This window comes from Nipponia nippon, unplaced genomic scaffold (genome assembly GCF_047370975.1).
Source record: "Nipponia nippon isolate SJK-2023a ecotype South Korea unplaced genomic scaffold, ASM4737097v1 scaffold_7, whole genome shotgun sequence".
Lineage (NCBI taxonomy): Eukaryota > Metazoa > Chordata > Aves > Pelecaniformes > Threskiornithidae > Nipponia > Nipponia nippon.
The window spans coordinates 52696954-52719695 of NW_028262391.1; the positions used below are offsets into that span (position 1 = coordinate 52696954).

At 52.5% G+C, this 22742-nt stretch overlaps 1 protein-coding gene across 4 annotated transcripts in view; it reads right to left on the reverse strand.

Annotated features, from left to right (window-relative positions):
• ANKRD11 (ankyrin repeat domain 11) overlaps positions 1-22742 on the reverse strand; it is a 159185-nt gene that overhangs the window by 63659 nt on the left and 72784 nt on the right. Inside the window, exon 3 of one of the 4 annotated variants that reach the window (XM_087738830.1) lies at positions 10618-10705. The exons of 2 other annotated variants lie outside the window; for them this stretch is intronic. The gene's annotated coding sequence lies outside the window, so the exon portion shown is untranslated. Of the gene's footprint in view, positions 1-3359; positions 3379-10617; positions 10706-22742 lie in introns of those variants that run through there. One more of the 4 variants, XM_087738831.1, reaches the window with a different exon arrangement.

Genomic DNA, 22742 nt, shown 5'->3' on the forward strand with positions numbered 1-22742 from the left:
TTTGTAGCCCAGGACGGGAGGGTTGGGGGAGGAGGAGGAGCAGGGAAGGGGCCCAAAGACAGCTGGGGAGCCAGGCTCGGCGTAAGGACGATGCGCTGCATCAACCTGTATTTGCTCTCCTTCTTCATCGGAAACCTCCGAGGGGATCCGTACAGACCTCGCACGTGGGAATCCACGCAGCGAGACCGCAACCGTCCCCAGCTGATTCATCCAAAACAAGCCACTTCTTCAAAGACAAGGCCACGCCAGGAATCACAGAACCGGCTGCGTTTAAGCAGGAGGGGGAACGTTCAGCGGTGCTGGGCTGTGCACGGACCAGCAACGGGGGACACCCTCCGGGGAAGGTCCCCGTGCTGCCCCAGGCACGCGCACGCTCCGGACCCACGCAGGGGAGCGTTTCACCGCGGGCAGCAGCACCCTGGGGCCAGTGAGCGGCCGCCAGCCGGGGCACTAGTAAGGGGGTGCTGGCACGCGGCCGTACGGCGAACGCAACGGACCCCGCTTCACCCTGCGAATGGACAAACGCGTTTCGGACGATGCAAGGGCCTTTGCACACCCCTGACCCAAGTGTTTTTCCCACAGTCAGTAATTAACATGATTTATATTTTATGCTAAAATTAGCTACTCAGGGATGCGCTTCCCACGGCGGTGCCGGCACGCCCGTTCCATCAGCCAAACCTCCTTGTTTCAGTGGGGGCCAGGAGCTGTAAGCGAGGTTTAACTTCTGCAGACGAACACCTCCCATCCCACCGACCAAGTCCAACCCCTGCCTGCACCCGAAGAGAGCCCCCAACACAGCAACCAGGGGAGGGAAGGAGCAAAACCATCTTTGCAGCCCTGGTCCTTGCAAAAGCAGACACTGCCCCGCTGCTCACACACGGCTGCGTGCCCTGCGTGGCTATTTTTGCACAGCCTGTAGAGAAAAAATATAGGTAGCTACGTTAGGTGAACGTTTGCACCGTTTCACGGTGCGATGACAGCCAAACTAGGTCAAGCCTTAGCCGGTATCCTTTAAAAAAAGGGAAAAAAAAAAAATAATCAGTGGGAGAACAGCGAGCTCCCAGGGAAGAAAATGTTTGTTATCATTTAAGATACTTAGTGCGCACTAGATGTCTGGGGAAAAAAAATAGATATACATATCCACATCTTTTCAAAGCTTAAATGATAAATTTTTTTAATTATTTTTTTATTTTTTTTAAAGGACACCAAAGTACTTGGACTGAAAAGAAGGTATTTCATACACATTTCACACAGTGACTTAAACCGAAAAGGAGTTTTCACCTGTAACGCCCTTAAAACGTAATCTGGTAGCCCGTTCTTGGTGCAGGCTGTGGGCAACTTTATTGTATTTCATGGCTTCTCCGCCATGAATAAAAGCTATTCTTCTGCTGCACTGAAAGCGGGAGCCTGGCAGGTAAGAGGATCCCGGCCCTGCTGGTAAAGGCAACGTGATACCGTTCTCTAAAAGGGGAGAGAAAGGTAAATTACTTTAAATTTCTACTAGAGAGGACAGACTCCCACGAGAGATAGGGTCTTCCTGCTGGAGCACATCGCACCTCGCGAGCTGGACGCCCCAAACAGAAAATGTGGAAATCGAGGCGGCAGGCGGCCGCCTCCGCTCAGGAGGGATTTCTGGTCAGCCGAGAAGCAGGCAACGCCGGGAAGCGGCAAGACGGATGGTCTCGTGCGTCCCAGTCGCTGTGATGGTCTCAGGAGTTCCCAGTTTAACGTGAGCGGTGGACCGCTGAACGGGAGGTTGGGCAACCCTTCGGCTGCAAAGCAGCCACGCTCAGCTGCAGCCCATGGTTTGGCTCTGTGCGCTCTGCAAGTTTCACCGAGCGATGGGACGGACAGACAGACACCCACGAGACAGCAGTCCCGTCCCTGGCTTGCCACCTTCTGCCTCCCAAGCCGGCATGCAGAGGAAACCCTGGATGCACTAACGCTGCACAGGCTCATGGAAATTAGGAACCGGGTAACTTTCAACGTTTTCTCAGTGAAAAATGTTCTGAGACTCAGTTAAACATGCCAGGTAAAGCCTCTGGTCCTGTAAAACCTGATGCACGATTATCAGTCAAGGCCAACGTATTTACCCTAAAACTGGGTAATATTGTTTTATGGTTCTTAATAGTTCAAACCAACAATGCGCCACTCTGAACAGACGCTGCCGAGCAGTTTCTCAGCCTTTCATCAGGACTGCGTAGGCGTTGAATTCTGGAGCTAATCACCTTAGCAACGGCTCTAAACATATGTGCAGTGACATCAGCTGATTTCTGAAAGCTGTAAATAGAGGATAATAGCACGAAAAAATTCTGGATTAAAGCCAGGGCCTAAAAAACATACTATTAAAACACGGCCTGTAATTCAATGTATGCAAACTTGTTTGCATCCTCGCTCCCCAAAACCTGTGTAATTACACACCTACCAGCACAACTGGTGATTGTCCCACTGCAGGCTACTCTCAGTTTCAGAAATTTCCCAGAAATGAGGATTTAGTAGAAATCCTTCCAATTTAATTTTAAGAAGCCTGGAGAAAAACCTGCAGATAACCGCACACAGCATGAAGGAGACCCGCTCCAACCTACAACCCCGCGTTTAAAGCCAATGAGTAATAACCTCAGCTTCGGAGAATTATTTGCAAATAAGAAAATAAACAGTGTGCTCATGGGCTTTATCACTGACTCATGCAGGAACCGTGAACAGGAACCGTGGCCACCTCCGCTTCGAGGACGTGCTGCCGGGCCCGTGCCTTTGGTAAAGAAGAGTTAAAGCGGCGTCGGGCACGGACAGGCAGGAGGAACCCATTTCTGGAAGGCCGTGCTGGCGAGCAGACAGCGCCGAAGGGGCATGTTCTGAATTACCTCATGTTTGGTACCTCATTAAGATCTTAAACTGCCTGTTTAGGGAGTCCCTCGATCAGCCATCAGCGTAAGACACCAGGACAATATACTTTTTGTTTCCCTCGTTACGTGGTGACCCATATTTCTGAGGGCTGTTGTGCAGGATGTGACCCGGCCGGCTAAAGAAACCTTCGCGGTGCCTCCATGTTAAGCCGGCACGCTGGGAGGGAGGGAGAGGAGAGGGGAGAAACGGGCTTAATAGGATTTTCAAATGTCAAAAAATATCTTTAGCAGGCCCATTTACGCAGAGCCTTAGCACTCGCTGAACTTGAAAGCAAAATTTGCTGTGCAAAGAGCACAGCTTGCATGCTAAGCGGACCCGAGGAACACTGCTCCTGCAGCACAAAGCCACCCGGCTCCTTCACCCTCGCCTCCGAACGATTAACAGAAAGGCGGAGTGCCTTCTACATCAAGGCGAGGGGGTCTGGGGTGCCGGGGGGACTCGGCGGCGGCGCTCACCGTATGCCACCCGTCTGCCGTGCAGTCGGTGAGGTCCCTCGGGTGCGGCACGGGCCAGCTCCCCGGACACTGGCCTGCGGCACGCTCGCCTGTAAAGGGACCGGCAAATCGAGCTCGTCTTATTTGTTAAGTGCCCTGCATTAAAAATAAAAAATAATAAGGCTAGGGAAACAGAAAATGCAAACTTGACAGCTGCATCAGAAGAAGGATACAGCACGGAGCCAGAAGCAAAAAATTCCCCCTCCTTTCTTCTGTATAGGGTTGGGTTTTTTTCTCTGTCAATTAGAGATGCAAGGAAATTCAGTGAATTGAGATCAGCAGTGTTAATCGTTATTGCATTTGAATTTAATTAGCATTATTTTTTAACTACAGGTAATTTACAGTGCCTCACCTAAATGTGGAAGTCGGGTAGTGCCTTCTGTTCACTAGAAAACCACCACGCCAAAGATAATCCTGCTATTTGCTTTCTGCCTTTAATTTCTGTAATCCATGGTTACCAGTTTCAGCGAGACTGCCATGGTTACTCCCCTGCTCCTTTTATCAAAGGCCCCTGTGTGCGTCTCGCTGGAGCGGCAGCACTTCTGCCGAGATGCTAAGAATAGCAAAGCCCCTTTCCCGAGCGCTCGATACGGTGAGATGCAGGGGAAGGATGGATGAAGTTTCCGAGGAGGGCACGGGGAGAAGGGGCCCGTGCGGGCGAGGGTCAGCCCGCGCCGGACCCAGCTGACGGACGGCCCACGCAAGGAGGTGCAGCAGCATCTCTCTGCCTTTCTGCTGCTTGCACGAGCAGAGGCTTGGGGGAGCAGTCTGCCCTCAGCAGACCTCTAGGATGTCTGTTTGGCATCTTTATCATCTATTGCGTTTATCTGGAAGTCCCTCTCCGTAGCTTGTATCACAGTTTGTGTACCTCAGAGCTGTCGGAGTCAAATTTTCAGAGAGACCCTAAAATTCTGGATGGCTATTTCAGCACGAGAACCGCCGTCCCCCGGGTACAGCCTGCACAGAGAACCACAGAATGTCCCGAGCTGGAAGGGACCCGCAAGGATCATCGAGTCCAACTCCTGTCCCTGCACAGGACAACCCCCAAATTCACACCAGATGGTGTGAATCTGCAGGGCCAGGCTCCTGTCCGGCCACGAAGTGACCTGTCACCATCGCCCAAGAAAATGACCGACTCAAACACCACGTTGTTATGGAAGAGACACGCATATCTCGCACGGGTTGAGCTGGTTTCCCACACCAGCATCACGTCTCCGACCAGCCAGCTTTCCAAACTGGAGCCGGCCAAAACTGTACAGCATTCTGAATGCTTTTGCTAAGCTGTACATCTGCGAGGGGTGAAGGAGACGCTGCTGAGCCGGGGGAAGGTAAGGCAGAGTTCTGGGGATGGGAAGAAGCAAACCCAGCATTGCTGAATCCTGGGACTCAGGGCCTCACAGCGGCGGTGCCCGGACAGACGGCTGCCTTAGCAGGGACCGACGGACCACAGAGCCGCCAGGCAGTCAGATCACCCTGGAGCCCGGCCGTCTGGCAGGACCAATGGACAGGTTGAAATATTTTACACATTACTGCCCTATAAAAGCTTTCCTATGTGCAGAGCATTTGCAAATCTAAGTTGATAACACCTCAAACCTCCGCAGGGATATACACGCTCAGCAGCTGGAGGCAATGAGCGTCCCCTCGTTGTCTGAAGACTTTTGCCCGATAGCCAGGCGGTCCTGTCAGAAGCGTGTGCAATGCTGAGATGCTGATGCAGGTCGGCACCCCTGGAAAGCACCTTCCTTCTCTACAGCCTGTCCTGCCTCCCGCTAGGTCCCACTGCAGGGCAGCTTGTGGGTGCTGCGCTCGCTCTTACGGTATCGGTAGGAGGTGGACAAGAGATTGGCTGTCTCGCTTTAAGAAGGACGCAAAAAAGCTGGTGCCAGCATCCTCGCAGGCCCTGCAGCCCGTGGCTTCGTGCCGGAGGAGCCCAGGAGCCCCCGGGAAATCCGAGCAGGAGCCGCGGCTGCTGCCGGCCTCGGCACGCAGCCGCCTGCCCAGTTCGGTGACGCGCACCTGGACTCTTCTGGAAAGAGCTACGGTTTAACTGTAGGGCCAACCTGACATTCAAGGATAGCTAAGAAACACCAGAAAACTACAAAAAGCCATGCATTCAACCCCCTTTTCAGGGACCTATGCCTTTAAAAGCCAATGCTCAAACACCCTATGGAAACTGGTGCACACGTGCCCGGAGATAAACAACATCACGGGACAGGTAAGCTAGTTACTCATGATTTATCACCCCATCTCTCCATCTAATTGCATAGCTAAATGGTCAGTCATTTTAATCCACCGTAAACAGCCTATGCTTTCTTACGTAGCTCTGCAACATTGCTCGCTTCCTGATTTGGAAATAATAATTCTTTAAGTCTTGCTCCAGAAGGTGTGAAAACCACCGTTTTCACAGTAATCCTGCACAGATTTTGAGACGTGTAAGATGCACACGTAGGCCAGATGTCTCCTGAAAGAGGGTCCCAAACATCAACTTCATACTCAGTGCTGAGCAAGGCAAAGGATTTTGGGTGAAGGACTACAGAAGAAATTTTACACCCAGATGCCAGCCCTTGGTGCCAGTGCCCTATAATGTCAAATCGCGTTTCTGATCTTACCTTCTATCATACCCTTAGCCAAAACCTGCTCCTTATCGTCTTTCAACAAATTAAGCCATCTCCTACGATACCATTCTGGCATTTTATTTCTCCTACAAACAAGACTGGTTGTACTTAAATTACCACGTCCGAGAGTCCGCTTGCCAGCACAGCTCCCGGGAGCGCCGGCCGGCCGGTGGCTCTCCTCCCTGCATGACGCTGAACGCCCCCGTCCATTGTGTTTCACTGTACCCGCTCCTGCAACTGGATCGGCACCCACCTGGGCAACGCTGGAAGCGAACGCGACCCTCCCACCGAGCACCGCACCTTCGGCCGCACACCGTGCCCAGCGGGTGAAGTTGCACCATCCTCGGCGACTGCTCCTCAGCATCTTTCACCTTTGTGTCCCGCTGCTGCCAGCCCGCTCTGGTCACGCACCACAGGTCCTCACTCCGTGCTTTCCCATAATCTCACTCATTTCTTCCGTACAGACAGCTGACTGCTCTCCGGTTTGGTTTCTCCATTTACTCGCCACTAACTTAAGAGGAACAGGGCACCACAAACTGCCCAACTTCTGGGCAGCTTTGATGCTTCCAGGTTCTAGTGTAGCAGTTATACAATTTTTTTTAAAAAACCTGTATTTTCAAAATCCTTGGAGACCCACACAAATGAGCATGAAATGCTGCAAGGGTCCACCAAAACCCATCCCCACGTGCACAGAGACCCCCGTCCCTCCCTGTCCCCAGAGCCTGGAACAGTCAAAGGGCATTTTAGCTTTTCCACACAAATACGGGGATAAGCAGAGGTTACAGAACTTCTCTAAAGGCTTAGGGGAAAGAAATCAGGTTTTGGGTTACATCAAGCTTTTTTCACTGCTCGAAAACTACAGCCGTTGAAAGTGAAAGCTCCTGCTCTGCGGGAGCGAAGAGCTCGTGCACGCCGCTCGCACGCCTTCCGCTCGCGGAAACGGCCGCAGCCAAGGGGATTTTTCTGACTTGCAACACCGGAGAACTTTACCCCCTGAAACTATCTGTGAACTTAGGCCAATGACCCCAAGTCAAGCTTAAAAATCATTCCAGATACCGAGCTGGATCAAAAGTCACTAGCTGGAACCGCCTGCCTTTGATACCCTAAACCCCTGTCACCGATACTGGGCGAGACCGTGGGGCGAAACGCCTCCTGCAAGCCGTTTTCTTTTTTTTTTTTTGTGAGCTTGATACAAAATTCATTTTACCATATGTAAAATTCATTTGTGTAGTTGCACACCCTAGTAGGCTTGAATGGGGCGAAGGAGTATTTCAACTCCCAGTGCAATTTATTATTTAAAAGCAGTAAAATTACATTGCTGATAGGAGAGCCCAGGCTGAGAGCAGCGGTGATGTAATGGGTAATGCAGCCCCGCTCGCTGTATGAACCGCGCTGTACATTAGCGTGCTGGCGAGGGTGGTTGCTCCTATCAATTATTTATAGTCTTCTGGCGCGCAGCCTGGAGAGGGTCACATCGCTGAAAGCTAACTTTATCTTCATTGTTCCCAGCCTCCTGCCCAGCTGTCACTCCGCTCGCTCATTTAATACACCCAGAGCGGCGTAAAAGGACGCGGGGCTGTGGGTTGGGTTTGTCCCTCCCCAGGCTGGAAGAGGGTTCTCACTGCGAGCTGGTGGGGTCTCAATAATCTTCCTTAAGGTGCTGAGTTGGCTGTTTAAAATCTGCATTTTTGAGACTCTACCAGTCACTGGGATGACCGAAATATGGAGTGTTTCAGGGCGAGCGCACGGCGTGCTTCGGGGGGGTGAAAGGCGGGATGTCGGCGGTGCGACGGGGTTCTCCGTGTCTCCCTACCGCGCCACACGAAGGGCAGGCTGCGTGGCACGTTTTCCTACGTATCGCAGCAAGAGCTATTCAATCATATATGTAAATATGAGGGGGGAAGGAGAAAGCACACTCAGCTCTCCAGAAAAAAAAGGAAGTCAATAAATAAATAAAAAAACCCCAAATCAAAAAATAATTTTAAAAAAGGAAAAATCTCTCACAGGTTTTCATTTCAGCTACAAGCTGAAAGCGCACAGGCGAGGTCTGATTCAGCTGTATCTCACCAGCAAGGAGGGGACGGCGGCCCCTCGTACTGGCCCACCACGCAGGAAAGCGGCTCTCGAGGCTCTGTCCCTACAACTCCCCAACGCACCTCTTCCACTATTCGCCCCAAAATCAGGGCTCCCATGACCGCTTTTCAGACCTTTGAAACAGGCTCTTAAACACGCTGTTCGTTTGGCCCAATATCTGTATTAAAGCGATTCAACCTTAACTTTAGCTGCTTCAGGGTCTCCGCCACTGCAAGGGATGCTTCCCGAGGAAATCGCTTCGGCAAAAATCAGGCACGTGAAGATGCGCTGCTGCTTTTGCAGCTCCTGCGCTTGGTCCTATCCCGCCGACCAACAGGATTCACATATCCCCTACGCTGCATCAAATATCTGTCCCATACCTCAAACTAAAGTCAATTCCAGCTTAAGTAAAAAGGCATTTTTCAAGTCTTGCGAAGCCAGGAAAATAACCCGAGTTTTCCTGCGATTAGGACCGGCTGCCTTATTTCAAGCAACAAGCAGTACCCAGGTTTGGTTTAGACGGCCGAAACGATTCTGATGCTCGCATCCGAAAACAACGCACGGCAATTTCATGAAAAACACAACATTTGCACAAAAAGGAAGTTGTTGAAAAAGAAAACGCGGGCCCAGAGGAAGCAGGTTTGTTCTTCTGCGGCACAAACAGGGGCCCAGGAGAGGCTCCTGCTGCGGCACCGCCGGGGCCGGCACCGGCCGGCACGGCACCGCCAGTGGCACCCAGCGCTCCGGGAGCAGGGCAGGGGAAATTTCCTCCGATTCGGCGCAGAGCCCCAGCGCAGCCACAGAGGCTCGGGTACGGCAAAGGCAACAGCCAAACCCTTGCACGTTAGCGTGATTCAGGCAAACACGAGATAGAAAACCGTTATCAACCTTCACGCAGCGAAAACCAGCAGCGAGAGTTTTCCTCAACTTTTCTGCACTATGAAAACCAGGAGAATTCTGCCCAAAACTGCAAAAGGGGGGAACCGGGACAGCCGTGGGAGGAACAAGCTGGTTCCCGTCCTAGAGCCGGCACCACTGCGGAAAACCAGGTTTTGACCAGGATCCGAGCCTGGAGCACGCAGACCACGCGCTGCTCCCATCACGCCAGCGTCTTCAGGGCCTTTAGATCCTCTCCCAATCCAGGATTATTTCCATGGCAACTATCTGGAGAACTTATTAAGTAAAAAAACCCAAGAACAGTTTGAACACACAGAACCTACATTCGTAACGTACTAGCGGACTAAATTAGCAGCGCTAAGATTTTTAGTAATCAAAATAGATCATGTTCTAGCAAGTCAATCTTCTCTTTGCCACAGCTAAAAAGAAAAATCTGATAGTAATATCAATTGGGAGGGGAGGAATTATAGGTTTTCTAACACCACCGCCCTATATCAAGCCAAGTCTTATCCCATTCAAGTGGTTCAAGAGACGTTATTTTAATATCTGACAGTTCAAGTACTGTTAAATAAGGCTGAGTTTCCAAGAGATGATAAACTTCGTTGCAAGATAGCTACTACAGAATCAAAAAGATGACTATCATGTGACACAAAGCAGTTATCTAGTTTAAAAAAAAAATAAATCACTGAATCACCTCGAATTTGTACTGGCTAATTCAACAAGAGACGCAACCGCCTGCTCACGCCTGATCCCAACCAGGCTCCTGGTGCCGAGCGACCCAGCCATGCCAGCGTGGAAAGCCACTGGAGTTGGCTGCATTCTTGCGCTCATTTACAAGCTAATCATCTTCCTCGCTTCGCTCGAGCATTAGTTTAAAGGGAAGAGGAGAAATCAGCGGTCCTTTATCATATTTAGCTTGAAAGATTCATGAGTTTGGAACGTTTGCTCTGAGAAAGGACAAATTCACTTATTAAAGCTTATTTCAAATAAATGAAAAATTAGCAAAACGTGTTATCGCCACACTGAAAAGGATTTATCTTTCTCAATTTGCTTGTTCTGTAACTGAATTCCCGCTTCCCTCCAGGATCGGTCCGCAGAAGAGCAGAGGAGGCGCGAGAGAGCACTGGGAACGGTCATCAACAAAGTCCCGCGTTTCTGCCGCCAGCAAGGAGCAGGCTCCCAGCTACGCGCACCGACTGGAAGGAGGCGAGGGGGGACGGGGACGCCAAGCACGGGGCTCGCAGAGCACAACGCCGCGCGAGGACGCAGGACCCAGATGCGGGATGTCAGCAGCCTGCCCGGGAGCGGAGGCGAGCGCGAGCCAAGCCGCATCCTCCGCTCCCAAACTTGCAGGAATTCAGCGGCTACCCCGGCACCGGCGCGAGGCTCGGCACCGCAGCAGTGACTACGGTTCCGCCTAAGCATGGGGATGAGTAAATTACCAAAGTTTTGGCATCACTCGAAAACAAATGCTGCCCGAGAATTTCATAACAGCAATTCAGACTGAGAAGGAAGTCTCAACAGGAATGATTTTGAAAGTGCTTTAAAAAAAAAAAAAAAAAAAAGGTGGTTAAATGAACTGTTGGCTCGGTCACTGAGTCCAGCCAGGGAGATTATATGCATTATTGATTTACCTTAGAACAACTTGGGAACTCATTTCCAATGGTTTCTAATGGAACCTGGATTTTCTCAGTCCTAATCTGCCTCGTGAGGGTGAGCCTCCTGCAAGGAAATACAATACCACAGCATTAAAATGGCAGCTGTCAGATGTACAACAGCCCCATTCATTTAACGAAGATAGCGCAACGGCAACGGGGATTTTTAAAGGCTCCAAAAGGCTCCTTTGCAATTAAATAGAGTGGCGAGAACATCGTGGTGAGGACGGCCGTGTGAGTGCCTATAGAAAATGGTGTAGACCTGCAAGTCTGGGAGTTTGTAGACAACAGAGGGAGGTTATTAAAAGTTTATTTTTGTAATATCAGCTTGCACACACTATCTATAGTCCTTTCAGAAGCAATGCTGATTAGTGGTTTGAGCAGAGAAGTGGCAGTTTGGAACCTCAGCTCCGTTGCCTACTCAGCCACAAACGTACAAAACATTTGGGCAAGTCAGTTTTTCAGCAGCCGCAGCTGTAAGACGCGCAGAGTAATGCTTCGGTTTCTATTCTTAGCAAAGCACGGGACGGAGACAGCAAAGCATATGTACAGCCAGTAAACAATTCTTCCGTACGATAATCAAAGCCATTTTAAAATAGTAAATTCCCATCTGAACAAATCAAGATCTTTATGAGGGTGCACGAGCATCGGCCCCCGTTTGCAGACGCGACGCGCTGAGAGCGCCCGATCAAAGGAAGCCGGTTTGTGGCAATCTCAGTACAGAAACGGGCCACCTCGTAAACAACCAGGTGCCGTAGCCTTCCTCCCCGCGGCGGGACTTGCGGCGTGCTGGGCCGGGCCACGTCCCGGGCACCGAGCCCACCCGCCTCCGGCGCGGGACAGCCCCCATCCCCGCAGTGCAACACCGGGAATGTGCCCCACTCCCGAAAACCAGGCGCCGGGTGGTAGGGGATGGAAGCGGGGAGCAGGGGGTTCCTCGACCCCGAGAGCTGGGGACCGGGATTTTGACCGGGACAACGCACCGTCAACCCTTTACCTCTGCTTCAGCAGCAAAAGCTTCGCTCCTTAGAGAAATGTTTTTTTCCTTGCCAAAGCACCCACAGGCCAAGACTGTAGCAGGCTCAGCCTTCTGAAACGTTGGTCTGTGTTTTGTTTTTTAACAGGTGAAATGAATATGATTCCTTGACATACCTAAAGCTAAAAGGAAAAGATTTTTCTCAGCCCTTACAGAAAAAGATTCCTTTAGTATGAAACCAAGCAGGGAATAGCGGAGCCCAAAAGGAGGCTTCCAGAAAGGTGCTAGCAGAGAACAGAAGCTCATAGCAGGAAGGAAACTGTAACATTAGCTACAGGCTTTGAATGCACACGCGGATCTGCATCACTGAACACCAACAGCGAGCACAATATTCGGTGCCAAAGAACAAAAAACATCATTTGATCCTCAGCTATTTTCAAAATTCATCTGCGAGTGCATCCTGCCTGAAGACGAATGAAAACCAAGGCGCGACAGCTATATGGCAATTAACCGCAACCGTTATTTTTATTATTTGTAGTGTCCTGCGAGAAAACAAGCGCTGCCCTTAGCCCTGAGACATCCTGGGGAAGCAGCCGGCCGCTTGCAAAAATCACCGAGCGTTATATTCTGCCCCTTTTCCAGTTTAATGTCTCACCCCGCAGCTCCAGAAGCTCCTGGCTGTCCTTCCCCCTCCCTTCCCGTCCTCCTCCAGCTCCCTCCCCTCCTGGCAGCGGTGCCGGTAGCCTGCCAGATGTCAGCCCGACCCTGCAGCCGCCGTTTCGGGTCAGTTATCGGGGTTACGGTGCAAGGGGAGCGGTGAGCTCCGGCGGTGGGTCCCACCTCGCCAGGCAGAGACGGGACGGCTCCACCCCGCTAGCGATGGGGCCTGGGCACAGCTGGCAAATTTAGTCCCAAGCTTTTTTTTCCTGCTAATGAACCGCCGGCAGGAAGGCTGAAAGACGGTTCAGGAACGCCGCAATGAAAGCCTTAGGCACCGAGAGCTGGGTAAGGTGACCCTTGACTACGTTAAGCATCAGTCATTTGTAGAAGTGTCACTTGCTGCACGAGGGGAAGGGATGACCTGAATGTCTCCTGCAAGAATAACTGCACGTTGAAGGCAAGGGCTAAAGTTTCTGGAGAAGCGATGCTGCTGTTTGCGGGGAAGGCGATGCCACGGCGTTCCCAAGGAGGACCATCCGAAAGACATGGGGCTGCTGCAAGGAGGGAGCAGCGGCAGCCATTGGGGAACTCGATATAGATTTAAAATGAACCCAGAGCGGATTTCTTGACCAAACTACGCTCCTTGAAGGATGTGCCCCCGACGAAGGAACGGCTCCAAGGCAACGGCATGCAGTTTGCTGGAAGGAAAGGGGAAAGCTTCAAGCCTGACATAAACCAGGGCTCAGATTCCTCTATTGTACAGAGGCTGCACGGCAGATAAGGCTGCGTCAACTTTTCCATTTGAGCGCTCTCCCCTCTAAGGTTTACAGTCAGAGCGAAAATGTTTTGGCCAGGTGGAAACTTAACATACAGGCTCCCAAAGCAGGGAGCTGCCCCTGTATTTAAAACATTCCAATGTCACCCACCCAGACTTGGTTTCTCTCCACTGGGAAAGGGAAAATCTCATCTTCCTCCCCATGAAATTCTTCACATGCCTCCGCAGCAGGTAAGCCGTACCCCTCCGTCAGGCTGCTCGTCTACAGCCGTGCAAAGCGCCCCGTAACATCAAACGACCCGAGGTACTGAAACACAAATAGGTTAAACGTTAACCTGGGAGCTAAGAGAAGGGCATGCGACCGCAGCGCCGCGATCCTGCCCCAGCGCCGACAGCCCGGCTCCGGCGCGCTGCCTCCGTCACGGCTCCTGCCCAACACCACCAGCCATGCCCTGACCTCTCTGAGGAGCAGGAGGTGCTGGCACACGCTGTGCCGTGTTTTTGGAGAGGAAGGGAGGTTTTGGACAAGAAGGGTGTTTCTCACCTATAGAGTCCATCCGCCTGCAGGAAAGGGGGGCAAGGAAAGCAAGGTGGAAGCCGGCACCTCATCCCCACATCGCTGTGCCCAAAAGCGGGGTGCCCGCAGGCAGGACATCGCTCTCCCCGCCGCCGCACATGCCGCAGGCTCCTCCAGACACATTTTCCTGGTTTTGCGTTCCGGCAGAGCGGGAGGCAGCAAACCCAGCGAGCAGGCTGCCAGCTCGCGCCCGTTTGGCGTCTTATTTTTGTGCGTGCCCAACTACAAAGATGCTCCGTTTCCAAGGAAAGCGCCGGAGGAGCCCGGCTCTCCCGCGGCCCCCCAGGCCAGGGGCTGCAGGCACCAGTCCCCGTGCCTGCTCCTGCTCCGCGGGTGGGCGCAGCACCCAGCACCCAACCCGGCGCGGTGGGGAAGTTTCGGGGCCTTTTGACGTGCGTGGAGGATGGGGAGGTATTTCGGTAGCAGCGAGCGGCACAGCCCTCCCCCCCGCATGCTTCACTGCAGTTATCCCTGAAGACAGAAAAATTTGTGCTTGTTTTTCTGCTGCTGCTGAGCAGCCACGAAATGTCTCCCGCCACGGAGAGCCTGAATAAATCCCGGCTCCTGAAGCAGCGAATGAAATCAGCTTCTCTCCAGTCTCCATCACAATTTCAAACCTTTAATTTACTGAGGCTCAAGTGAAAGCAACGTTAGTGTTTGTTTACCGGCCACAGAGGAGCTCTGAGCACTCGTGGTTTATCACATTTACCCAACAGATATATTCCGGGGAGCTTCTTGGACCGGCCGTGACTTATCACAAATTACCGGTCACAAAATTTTCCTCCCTGTCCCCATGAGAGCCCAGGGACCCGTCCCTGGACGGCCGGGTGAGCCACCCACGCACACGCTGCTTCCAGCAGCCTTTTGGGAGCGCTTGAAACCAGCCTGGGCTTCTCTGTTTCCAAGTTCAAATGAAAAAAAAAAACAAACAAACAAACAAAAAACCAAACAAAAACAAACAACAAAAAAAAACAGAAAGGAGAAAGGCAGCCTGATTTTATTCTTCCTCCTCTGTTAAATCTTGGAGTGCTGGACCGAGACGCGGCAGTTTTCGCCTGGGGAAGCACCCTCGCAGGCTCCGTGGAGGCCATGCGGAATCTGGAAAACTTTCCCCCGTTACCTTCGGTGAATTTAAGATTCACTGCTGTATGTCAATGAAGCAACTTTGTTCTTTCTGGAGGGAACGGACAGATTGCAGGAGAAAACTATATCCCAATTGCTGCCAAATTCCACAGATTTAGTTATTAGTAGGCAATTAGGAACCATTATTAACACTTCCTACTACGTTAAGCTCCATTTGCACCGCGTCTCTGCGCCAGCCTGGACGTTTCCAATGGAGCGGCGCTCCGGCTCCAAGGCGCACGTGGCGTCACGTACCAAGAACTGTGTCTTCCCGCTCGCTGCCTCCTGGGCCCCTTCTCCACAGATGTATTTAATGCAGTTGTCTTACAAAATAAAATTGCAAGTAAAAATACAGAGATTAAAGGGGGGCGGGGGGGGTAAATAAAAGTGCGGCTGCACAAAGGGAAAACAATTTTGCTCTTGTTTTTTAACTCACAATCAACATCTGAGCTATTCAGGAAACTGGTGCACTGCCCTCCAACCAACTTCAATTAGGGAATTCAAAAGCAGTCAGACAAAAGAATGCCTGGGAGTTACTGCACCGCACAGAGATATTTTTAGCAAGAGCTGGGAGGCTGTTTGTGGGACACTGCTTTGCTTCTACTGCGTTTCAGCTTTTGTATTTACATTTGCAGGACAGTAAGATTTACTAGGTCAGAGGGAAAAAGAGAGGAGAAGCAACATAAACAACGTGAATCATTTTGCTTTCTGATACTTTTGGAAGGTATTTCAGCAAAATCTGATGGAGAGCAGAGTGCAACAGAACAAGATTTGCCTCCATCTGCTTCGAAAATCGTCTTTCAGCAGAAATCTCAAGTCGCTCCTTTTGAAAGAGTGATGTAAACCAGCAAATACAGCCCCTGGAAAGGTCCGTACGCCCCACGCACCCGGCAGAGCGGCCGTGCAGAAAGCGAGGCTGCCTTCGCCCACAGCAGAGCTGCAGCTGAATCCGTCCAGTGACCTCTCCCCACCCCCTGGTCACCAGATGGATTCCCAACCGGCACGGCGGCGACGCCAGCGCCGGGGCGGGCTGTCGGTGTTGTGTTGTCGCACGAAGACACCCATCCCAAACCCCCAGCCACAAGCGCCGTTCAGATCTTCAGTCCGGAGCGCAGAAGTGCACGGCCAAGCCCCAACGAGCCGCTTCTGTTTTTCAGAAGCCATTTCCTAAAAAATGACAAGCTGCAGCCGCCCTCCCCTCCGCGGGCTCGCCAGCGCCACCGGCGAGGTGCCTGCAGAGAGCTGGGAGGCGAAGCCCAAAGCCCTGACCCCGGCGTGAGCGTGGCGGCCGCGGCGCAGGGCCGGTTTTGGGGAGCCGGCGGGCGCCCCGCCGCCTGCGCTATCGGCATCGCTCCTCCAGCGCAGCCCCCTCTTCCGCTCCCTCCCACCACTGCGGCAGCGCAGATGGCAGCAGCGTGACCTCGCTGTTCCTGCCTCCTTGTTTTGATCCTGCAGTCTTGATTGTTCAGGCTAATCCCACACTCCCAGCCTTGGCTGCCAGCCAGGACTGTTATTAATGGCACAAAAGCTTCTCATTCCAGCTACTTCTACATCCGCTAATGCTGTTGTTCCCTTCTCTCGCTCCCTCTCTCGCCACATTACAAACTGGAGCTGGAAAATATTTTACAAGGGAAAAAAAACCCTCTCTGATCATCCTTGCATGCCGAAGGCTCCACCAGAACCATACAGGAAAGGCTCATCAGCTCCAGCAATAATTACCGATGCCAAAGCAGCAAGACCACCCTGCTTATCCAGCGATCGGCTGCGAAGTGCTAAACAGCACGCGGATGTGGGGAGCTTCCAGCAATCCCTTAAGGAAACCCACCATCCCAGGCAGAAGGATGCACTGCTGCCCGCAGGACCCGAGGGAAGGGCTCTGCTGCCCAGGGCAGGGGAAACAGCAACGCTGACCGGAGGGCCGAGAGCCCGAGGACAGGCAGCGCGGCGGCCGCAGGGGCACGGCACCCATCTGCTCTGCGGGTGGCACCGGGGCCTCGGCTGCCTCGCCTGGGAAACCACCTGCTTTCCTGATAGTAGATTCAAAGAACTGCAAAGCTCTCATTAAGAGCGTGCACTGAAAGAAGGCTTCAAACGATTTGCAGTTTAGCCCCTCATGTGCATTTAGCCTTTTCACAGCATGCTCATCCCTCTGCAAGGAACCCCAAGTCCCCCGTGCAGGGCCTAAGAGCCATATTCGGGCACGTCCCCCGTGCTGGCTTTGCACGGAGAGCCCACCACATCGACTGCTCGGCTGCCCCTCGCCCTCCCTCCACTTGGAAACCCCCTCCCCAGGGAGGGGTTTGTAGGGCTGAGGCCCTGCGGAAGGGACGGGAGGCTGGCCTCACCGACCAGGGTGCTGCCGGCACAATACCGGGGTGCAGGTCCCATCTCGGCTCGACCTGCTCGGCCCCAGGAGGGGAAGGGGCGAGGATATTTGTCAGGGCCTTCTGATCCACCAGAGACCAGCCAGCCATGCCCACCACGTGCAAACCCCTCGGCGGCTGCTGGGACGCAGCTCGCAGCGACTGCGGCTGCAACTGCTCGCCCAAAAAGTTTGGTCATGAGTCAGCCGAGCAGAGCGGGTCCTCAGCGCCGCGCTCGCCACACCGAGGGCCACCGAGCTGAAGGTTAATGAGGTTTAGAGTTGCTTTCAACTGCAAACCCAGCGAGAGGTATGCGTCCCTGGGACCCTCCCGTGGGAGCAACCCCACCTTCCCGTGCGTCGCAGGTGCCGGGAACGTGCCGCATGGGGAGCAGCACGCCGGTGCCGTGTCTGAAGAAACCTGCCCGGTTTTCAGCCCAAGCTGTCGCCCTGGTGAGATGATTCACCATTCTGCCCTCGCTGCTTGTCGAAACGCAGGGAAGGAGAAAAGCAGCTACGGGAACATTTCTTCTGATTAGGAAGGTCAGTACATTTTTAATAAAGGGCTCTTTAAAGATAATCTCATTTCAGTATTTACACATGTTAAAGAGGTTACAGAGATCAAGACGTAATGAAGACAAGAAGGAGAGGACAGCAAAAGCGTGGCTGGGGTATTACAGCGAGCGATCTCTCTAGCCTGTTGGTTTGGACTACAGGAGGGCTAAAGCAGCAGGGCAAGGACCCCGCGTACCCCAGCAGAGGAGGAGGTTCAGGCACCGGGAATAACCGGCGGTTGTTCACTCACGAAAAATCAGTAGCAGATTTCTGAATGCAACCGGTATCTCCAGCTTCTCTTTCTCCTTAAATATGGCACATCGCCCCGCTCCGACAGCGAGGCCCTGCCCGCTGCTCCCGGGCACGCCGCGGGCACGCTCAGCCCGACAGGCTTGTGCAAGCACTCGCGCTCTCCCCGCGAGCGAACGCACGCCACCTCCCACCCCATCCGACACAAACATCTTCGAGCGCCGCAGCAGCTTGTACTATAGGCAGAGCCCTTGTTTACCAGCACGCAGGCCTAATTTAAACTCCTGAAGTCATCTCCAGCCTTTTGCTATAGCAACCCCAGCGAATCTTCCCACTGTAATATGTGCGGAGCAGCTTTGCATCAGAGCTTTACATCGGCTGAGGTTAAATCTGGCATCAGTAAAAACTTAAGTATCCGCCAGCAGCTCCCGACGCCAGCAGTGGAGTGTCACAAAAACTCCGCTCCGAAGGCAGAGCTCTGGCGTGGCTCTTCATGTGCCACGGGTTAATCCCGAGGAATTAAAAATTCTCCTGAAACGCTCAACTCCCACTCCTCCGGGTATTTGAGGAAACCCGCTCTCATTCTCCTCTGCTCTACGTGCACTGCGTTTCCCTAACGCACACAACATGCCGGTTGCTTTACGCCAAGTGGCTGCAATGCTTTGGGGACAGGGGGATGCACGCCAGCCCCGCGTACAGCGAACGCGGCCACCGGGAAGAGAAAGTCTGCGTCGAGTTTGGAATCATTTCTCTACTGTGCTAGAGGAAATTCTGGGCCCTGCTCAAAGCTACAGCGCTTCGTTGCAGAGGGTGCGAGAGACTAAAAATAATCTTTATTTAAAACTACTTAATAGTCGCAAGATCAAGCAGAACAAAAGGAAAAATATCTTCCGAGGGAAATGGTACTCCTAGAGCTCAAATAGCACCTGAAGTCCCCATCAAATAACTTCCAACTGAGGTTGCACAGAAGCAGGAGGAAGCAGGGAAACCAGCACGGATTACCGGATCACGGGGCGGGAAAGCAAAGATATCGGGAGCTGCAGGTATTTAGCACAGCTGCATCAGCAATAGGTAAGCTGGAGTGCCCTCGTGAAGCAACTGGTTTTTAAGAAGTAATTAGTGAAGGAGGCAAGAGAGTCACAGACATGAGGGAGGTGAGCAAGAAACAGCAAAACGAGAAGAACAGCAAAAATAGGAAAATATTTCAAATTAATTGTTTTCAAAGCCAAAAGGACTTGCTGCAGTCATCTCAGCATTTTCTACAGATATGGACCAACTACAGCAGATATTTTAAAACCAAGACAGCATTTAAAGGAAAGCTTAATACCCCAATATTTATGGGACTTGAGGTCTGCTACAGCCACAAGCTAAGCCGTTCTCATCCTAGCAACCTTCCTGATAAATCTGGTGCTTTATTTTTCACTTGAATTTCTTTAGCTTCAACTTCCAGCGGGCAGGGACTTTTTCTCTATTTTTAAAAAACACCCGGGAACAAAGCAAGCAGGACGGGTGTCAGGCGAGGTCGGCCCGAAACCCGAGGGCAGCAGATGTTCAGAAGGCGAATATGCTCCCCAGCACCCTGCCCAGGCTCTGGCAGTCACTAACGGACAGGCTTCCAACCCATCCGATGCTCTCAACTTTCTCCTTGCTAAGCTAAATAGCTTGTGTTTCCAGCCCCTAATGCATGAAATGAGTCTTCTGAGTCCCATTCAACCAACCAGCCTCTTCTTTTCTTTCTTAAGTGAATACTATGTTAATCTCATTAGCTATGCTATTGCAAAGCCAGTTTGTGAGTTGGTCCCACCTACAACCCAAATAATCTTCAGTGGCTCCCATACCACAGGGAGCACTCTAACCCCAGGGTACTGGGGAACAAGAAATATTACTGGTTTTAGGATAAACCCGACCTTATGGTGCCAGGCCAGCAAAAAAAGCAGTGGCCCAGGGACCCCGAGCATCCCTTCCATCATAGCCCAACGCTGCTGAGCATCGTTTCCAGGTGAGCGGTGCCCGTTGCTGGCCTTACCCAGCCCTCGACACCGGTCGCTCGTCCTCACCCAGCCCTTGGCACCGGTTGCTCGTCCTCCCTGGCTCCAGCACACCCAGCCCTCAAGAATTTCCCCACGCCACACCTACACCTACTTGCCAACATCCACCGCAGCCTCCGTCACCTCCAGCCCCACACGAGTCTCCCCTGCACGCGAGTAACAGCAAACAACAGCTGATGGCTGCTTCGATGAGCTCTCCTATTTCTGTAAAATTCTAGGGCTCAAATAACAAAATACAAAATAACAAAATTGAGCGTGCTTGGACATAATTTGGAAACCACTGCCTTGGCACTTGCTTGTAACATCACCAGTACGTAGGACACCTTTTGGCAAGAACCCAAACCAGAAATCCCAACCAGCGCAGTCTTCAGTTCGGCCCCACCTCACGTTCAGCCGCGACTGAGAACGGCAGAAAACACTCACGTTCTGTGACCCCGAACACGTTCACGTGGGAAAACAGCGTGTTTAAAATGCAAAGAGTCACGTGATGGCAACACACCCACGCAAAACGCTCAGGCCTGCACCTGGGGAAAGAATTTAATCACCAGTTTCTGCTTCCCCACGGGAGCCAAGGCACCACCTGTGTCCAAAGCACTGGGTCGCCTCTTTTCCAACGCTTCAGGCCTGGCACGTGAGGCTCCGGAGACGAAGAGAAGCTGCGGCAGCTGCCCTGGAGGACGACGGTACCAGTACTGCACTGGGGACATGGGGACAAGGCGGGTGAGGACGGGGAAGGTGGCAAAGCCCTCTCCGAGGGCAGGAGCACCTATGTCTGCACACACAGAGCCTCTTCGGAAGGGAGGCGGGGGCATCAGGGAGGTCCGCGGTGGCCAGAAGGGATGCCCCGATGGGGCCACGCGTCCAGCGATGGTTTTCTGGTGGGTGCGAGGAGCCCTCGCAGCGAAGGTCTCCCCCCAGGAGGGGCAGCCGGGGTCCCCCGGGAGGAAGGACCTTCACTGATGTCCCCGGCGGGTCCGTGGGCAGGGCAGGGACGTGCAAGCAGAAACCAGGGCAAGCGCCCCGTGCGACTGCAGACGGTGCGGTGAGAGGGGAAGCAGGGCCATTCATTGACCGTTCTAGGTCTGGTTTTAAAAAAATCACCCTTGTCCAGCTCACGGACATTCATTCTTGTGAGCTGATTTGGTAGCTCAGAGCTGACGAAACAGATCAGGCGAGATTCCTGCTTCCCGATACGTACGATCAAAGGTCACAAACACAGCAGAGGGAAAATCTCCACGCTGCCCTTCACGACGAGGCAGCAGCACTGACCAGATGGGTCTTTAAATGGGATTAAGAGGAAGACGGCTCTACTACATCCAGCCCTTTCCTCCGGGGCTGGAAACCTGCCCTCCTTACAGCCCAGTCTCCACAACGGGGAACCAGCCTTTTGCTTTTACCCTCTTTGTTCTTCCCAGCCACCTCCTCCCTCGTCTTTGCCTTACAGACCTGCCATCTCCCTCTGGCTCACAATTCCTCCTCCTCTGGAAAGTCTTTGAGATGCGCATTATACAAGATACACAAAAATAAATTGTTTTTAATCCTCCAGATTCTAGTGCTCCCAAACAAGGATCTTAAAGAGCTTTACAAACAATGGATTAAGCCTTAAGACTCCCTGTGAGGTAAGAAAGTGCCTCTCTCAGAAGCAGAGGAAGGTGAGCGAGGCTGAAGGCTGTACAACGCGACTTCAGCATCACCGCAGAAGCGACCTGTTTCTACAGGCACGAACGTAAGCGAGTCTGTCACTGATCCGTCACCAGGCTAGCGGCACCTTTGCCATTTCGCTCCAGACTCTGAAGCGGCTCCGAACCCACCACACCTCTTGCAAATGCCAAACGCTTTCTTTCCCCCCTTGAAGCACCAGGAGGGCTACTCGAAACGCTCGGCCCAGGACAAACCACCCCAAGGGTGGCAGCACCACCGGGGCCTGACGCCGCGGACCCGAGGCCTCTCTTGGAGCACCATTAATTTCATGCCAACGAGCTTTCATCAGCAGGCGCAGGAGGCTTTCTCGGCGTGTTTCGAGCAGCTCACCGGGCGCAATCCTACGGAGAAAGGCACCTTCTCGCTTTGCTCCTCAGTGTTGAGATGACTTTGGGTCACACGCTCTCTAGCCTCAAACTGCAACTCAGGTTAACATGACGTCATGTATTCTTAGCGCATCCCGGTTTGTAAAGCCCTTATATTTCTTCCCAAATATATTTTGCATACATCTTGTTTACAAGCTTTACATCCTTTTGATCAGCGCTCTGCACGGAGCCCGGGGAGGGGGAGGAGATTTCCTGTTCCACTATTGCAAGCGCTCTCAGCAACGTGCTGCGCTCAGCTCTTGCCGCCCTGCGAGCAATGATGACATTTTCTATTTTGGTGGCTTTTTCTTCATGTATTTGTAGCAAGTGGGCTGCGCTCTAGTCCAGCATCGCTGTTGATCTGAAATTACTTTTTTTATTCATTTTAAAGTGGCAGAGCCATTTGTTGCGGCATCTCCTTTTCATGCCAAGATGGCCAACTAAGAACCCTGTTCTCTAGCCAAACGTTTTCATGCTACCTGGCTTCTCGGTTTGCTTGCCCTTCGCCTGAAAGCAGGTATTTTTGCAAGAGAACTTGTTTACAGAAAAAATAGCCTTCTGTATGCAGTGAAGCACACCATCGTGTTTTCTTGCTATTGCTTATCTGCTGAAGATAAATCCGGTTTCTGCTTGCCCACAGGCAATTAGCCAAACGCTCACCAGCTGATACCTCCCTTGTACCTCGTGGCGACTTCACGTGCCCGCACCCTCGCT